General features: G+C 35.8%; 1 long non-coding RNA gene across 1 annotated transcript; it reads left to right on the top strand.

Moving 5' to 3' along the window:
* Window positions 1-3,640: 3,640 nt before the first annotated feature.
* Window positions 3,641-5,398, top strand: LOC141614857 (uncharacterized). Its single transcript, XR_012529416.1, has 2 exons — window positions 3,641-3,722; window positions 5,133-5,398. It is a non-coding gene; the product is annotated as an uncharacterized LOC141614857 (long non-coding RNA).

Here is a 5,398-nt window from a genome sequence, read left to right as displayed (position 1 = left end):
TTTTTATAGCTTGTTTTTTTGTTTGTTTTTCGTTTGTTTACCGTTTGTTTTAAATTAACTATGAAACTAGTTAGTCCGAGTATGAGTTAAAGTACCACCATGAACACCCGCGTTGACTTGAGATGGGAAAATAAACCGCTACTTCAGTCGGTCGTACACCCCCGTCTCATTTACATATCCTCGTGTTCAAGGTAGGGCATAAATAAAACAATTGTCTAACTTCGATCTTCGCTTTCGACCCCCTTATTGTTTCGGCCAAATCGACATACCCTAGGTCCCGTTGCATGTTAGTTTAACCTCTGATTGTTAACCTACGACATATTTAGATAACATTAATTTAATTTAATAACCTAATTAGACACGATAGGTGGCTTCGACATAAGCTTTAAAATCAACTAACGATTCTGTAACTTAATTGAATGCATCTTTCTCTTTCACTAATTTTCTCGCTAGCATGGAAGTGCGTGCTTAACACCTTTCCATTTGCACTCGTTGACAAATTAGAATTGTTTTTAACCTAGTTCGTAATTACTTAATTTAATTTATAATTAATTAACCTTTAATTTGTTTTACTTGTTTCTAATATTGTAAATTCTGTTTTTATTATTTTTTAAGGTTCAAAATATGTAAATTTAATTTAGTGAATTTTTCCGTAATTTATTTTGCTGATTTCGAAATTAAAATGCAATTAACTTTGTTTTCTACAAAAAACCGTGCACTGCACGGGTCTGTTCTGTATTCTGATCCGTGCACTGCACGGGTCTGCCAGTTTTGATCTCTTTTCTTCTTTTGTTTCTTTAATTGTTTACTAATCCTATTTTAATAAATATGGATTGGTGAATAATTTTAATGAGTTTGGTTCAATTTAATCAATAAGTTGTACCTAATTTATTTCAAACCTTTGTATTTGTTTAATTTAATTTAATTAGTTTAATTCTAGTCTAATTTGTTTACTAATTAATAAATCGGCTAACATCATTAATCAATCTAACTTAGTTTTAGCCTTTGTGTTTACATTTATTTTATTTGTTAAGTCATAATAGTTTAAGTTGTTTTTTGTTAGTTTGTATTGTAATTTTGTATCATGTATATAGGTTTTATTTTAATTGAGTCAAAATAATTCCGATAGTTGTTGTAATTAGATCGAGTTGTAATTTATTTCTCGTTGTGTCGGCATGAAATGCCTGGGTTGTAATAGGATAGATCCCAATGGCTCCCCCATTCCTCCTAAGCCGTGTTTGCGCATCTTTTATTTCAAATCAACCAACATGCTAAAACAACTTTGACAAAGTTAGTATTCATGCATTAAACGACATAGAAATTATTGTCACATGTTAGGGTTTTAAAACGATGTTTGCATATCATATATCGTAGTAGCTATGACCTTGTTTGAAATCCGACACTTGACTTAGTAGAGGCCGTTATTGACGGGCGGGGTTAGGTGTCCTTATGAGCTTCCTAACACGTACCCTCACCCCTTACTCAAGATCTATGGTTTGTGGATCCGTCTAAATACCATTGGATTACGAGAGTCATTCAAATCGAGTGATATAGGGTACAAGTCTTTATCTTTAATCACTCGTAGTCGATTGGCTTTATGCTTTTCGATGAAAGGTGTAAAGTTGACTTGAACGGTTCCAAGTTCCCAAAAAACTTGGTGGCGACTCTAATTTGTCTTAATTCGATTCGAAAGAACCTCGAGTCGATTATGCCGGGTGTGGATCCCTCGGACGCAGTTCCCGAGGGCCTTGTCCACACATTTATACTTTCAAGTTTCGAGGACGAAACTTTTTAAAAGATGGGGTGATTGTAACACCCCGTATTTTATTAAGTTGGATAAAATTCTTTTAATTGCTATTTTGAATTTAATTACATCATTTAACGATTTATATATATATGCTTAGCTAATTAATTAATTTCATCATAATTCGATACGTTAATTTTAATAATCATTAATAAGTTTATTTAAAGTTAGTTCGAGTTTATTGAAATTAGTTCGAGTTTATTTATTTAATAATTTCCGTTTCTTTACGAGTCTTTATGAAAGCTGTTTTAAGTGAACCCGAGATGGATTTTGGGAACAAAACCGTCCAATTAGCTATTTTGAGCTTATTTCACTAAATTAGCAATTTTTATTAATATCCGTTAGTTTTGTAAAAATCGCTAATAATTCCGATTCAAGCTGATATTGTATTATTTACGTTAACTAGCTGAGTTTATTTTATTTTCACTCGTTAAATTTATTTATTATTGATTCCGTTTTATTACTGAAACTTTTACTTAAACCGGTTAAATTTAACTCGAAACGGTTTTAATAACGATCGAAGTTTCTTAACGACGAAGAAACGTACGTATAATAAATAGCAGGCAGGCAAGCTGCTCCCTCATTTCTCACGCAGCATTCTTCTTCTCCCTTCCTTTTTCTTCTTTTCGTTCTGTTTTGATTTTTTTTTTATTTTAAATTGATCCTGCCACTCCGTTTGTCATCCGTTATCAATGATTTTCGTTCCATATTGCTGCTCCCATCATTCCTGTCAATCCGTTGTAAGTAAAATTCATTTTCGTCATGTATTTTTACAAACCCATTTATATTTTCAGCTTTATTTATTATAAGACGGTTGTATGTACTAAAATAGACGGTCTTGTAGAAGATTTGTTAGTCATAAATGATTAGTTCAATCGGAAAAAGGTAACAATTATAGATTACTCGATATTACTTGTAAAATATGTTTATTTCGAATGCTGGTTAGTCTGTTTTATAATTAAGACGGTGTATAATTATATATAGGGATCCTTATGGATGTTAATTAGTCAGTTGTATAGTTGAGACGGTGTATACTGATATGTGGAGATGATTGAGACGGTGTATACTGACCTCTAGGGATCATTTGGGATGCTAGCTAGTAAGTGGTATATTTAAGACGGTGTATCTTTGACATGTATGGATTGTTTTGGGTGATAATTGGTGTGTTTTATAGTTGAGACGGTGTATCTTGACATGTAGGGTTTGTTTTGGACTAATTTGGACTCGTGTTGGGGCGATTTACGTAGTCTTTAGGGTCTGTTTTTGAGTTGCTTTATACTTGTGGATTTCCGCTCTAAAACCATTTTAAATGCTGACTTAGTTGGCTCGGCTAGGACTGTTTTTAGGCGCGAGAATGGAGTCTTAAGGGGACGATTGGTACTGTTTTGGGCGGGACGAGAGCCGTCATCGTGGGTTTTCACTTTGCATTTGAGGACTGGAGTTGGGGTCGAACTTAGGCATCTTTTGGGTTCTGTTTTGGACTGATTTTTGGGTGAGGTTATGAAGTAGGGTGAAGGGTGGCTATGGGTAGTCGGGTGGTGGTCGTGTCGGACTCTTTGTGGCTTGCTTTTAGGCGAGTCGATGGCTGGCAAAGTGGCTTTGGCTGTAGCTTAGCAAAGGCTTTGGCAGTGGCCTAGCTAAGTCACGAGTTTGAGGCCATGTGTAGTTGGTGGTTAGGCCGAGTTTGAGGTTGTCATAATAACTTTTGAGCCGTGTCCATAAATTGTTTTGACGCTAGTTTGGTTTATTTAAAATATAATTAAATTAATTTCCGTCTCATATTTTATATAAAGATAATTCGTTAATATCGTCCTTTCACATAATTATTTTAGGTGGCTCATATGTGGTTGAAGAGGAAGAGTAATTTTGGGTTTTAGAAGCTTTCTCAAGTTATTACTTGTCTCTTTGCTAGCGTAAGGTAACTATTCCGAGTTACTCGACGAATTAATGTCACATTAGTAGTTGATGTTGTGCCTGTTGTTTGTTAAGTGTTTAGGTGATTGATAATGTGTTACTTTCGTTTTTTTCACATGATAGAAATTAGAAATAGCATGAGAATTATATTGTGATAAATTTTATGGTTTGGGCCAAAGTAGGCAAAGACTCTGAGCTGGGCCAGATTGACCGAACGAGTTTGGTCAAACTAGGTTTAAACCAGTCAGCCTCGATTTGACCGATGATCCGTCGCGGGACTCGGGTCGAGGGTTTGTCTTTGAGGTAAGATTGGTTGTTATTGGAGGTTTTATGTTATGCCTTGATATTTGTAATTATCATTTCACATGTTGGTTGTTGGATGCTTTGGATGCCTTATGCTTGAGTCTTGTTTGCCTTTAGCCATTGTAGTTTATTCTCATGGACTATGATATTGATGGTTAGCTATAATTTGGTTATTGATGACATTGAGGATATGGTTGGATTATCTGCTGAATAGACATTTATATAGCCTTTCACATGATAGAATGTTAGCATTTATGTTGGTAAGTTGGACTCTTTGCCCTCTTATGGTTAATTGGGTATCCTACTTGTCTTGTGTGGTGAGGGCTAAAGTATTCAAGCTGGGACTAGCTGGGACTAGGTCCTAGGTGAGTATTTCGGCCTTCATCATAGATAGGTCATTATAGTCTTTGACGAGTGTATGTTCACTGCTTAATAGCCTCTGTGTTCCTGACTTGGTGGGTTTATATCCAAGTTGGGGCATGACCTCGTTACTTATTTTGAGAGTAAGTGGTCAGCTTAAGTACTAGCCAACCCTTTGGTGGACTCCTTAGGGTACTCACATGGTTTTATAAAATTGTGGGTCTTGGGTGCGGTGGTGTGTATCCGCATGTCTAGGTCTCTGCGATTTTAGGCTAGGGTTGTGTTGTGTCTTGGCCATGTTTTGATAGAACCTCCGAGCCAAGATACCGGTTCGATTACCTTCCCTACCTCGTGGTATAGACTCGATTCTGAGTGACTATTGACCGTACTAAGAACTTATGCCTGTCTTTGATATATTGCCCTTTCTTGTTTGATGATTCTATGAATCATAGAAGGTGAGATGCAAGCCGGCTATGGTTGATAGAGTTTGGATTCCTGGATGTTATGTGATTCACATGATAGTGTAGTATGAGTCGGTCTAGTATTCACATGCTAGGACTATGTGGTGTTATATTGTTGTTCACATGATAAGCACGATTGTCTAGCATCTATATGCTAAGGCATTGTGTGATTCGTATTCATATTCTTATGTATACATGTTATATTAATTATGACATTTCGTGGCTGGGAGAACTCGGAGTTACTCCCCACTGACTGTGGCTTTCGTATTTGTATAAAATGCGAATGACAGGTAGGTGATGCATATATTGGGTACATGGACGAGCTAGCGAGCAAAGTAACCTTGGAACCTAGATTGGCTTTATTTTATTGTGACCCTTAAATACTTTTTATGTTACATACATTTTAGGGACATATGTCTCCCTCTTTACATTTGGTTGTATAATTTGCTATTCGCGACTTTAGCGATGGTTATGTTATGACTCTTCTAGTTAGACCTTGTATGTTTGACACCTTCCAATTTGGATATCTTTATAACAGGTTCAGGTTTTAAAATTA

The sequence above is a fragment of the Silene latifolia genome, chromosome 11 (assembly GCF_048544455.1).
Source record: "Silene latifolia isolate original U9 population chromosome 11, ASM4854445v1, whole genome shotgun sequence".
Taxonomy (NCBI): domain Eukaryota; kingdom Viridiplantae; phylum Streptophyta; class Magnoliopsida; order Caryophyllales; family Caryophyllaceae; genus Silene; species Silene latifolia.
This window is presented reverse-complemented; position numbering and strand designations above follow the sequence as displayed.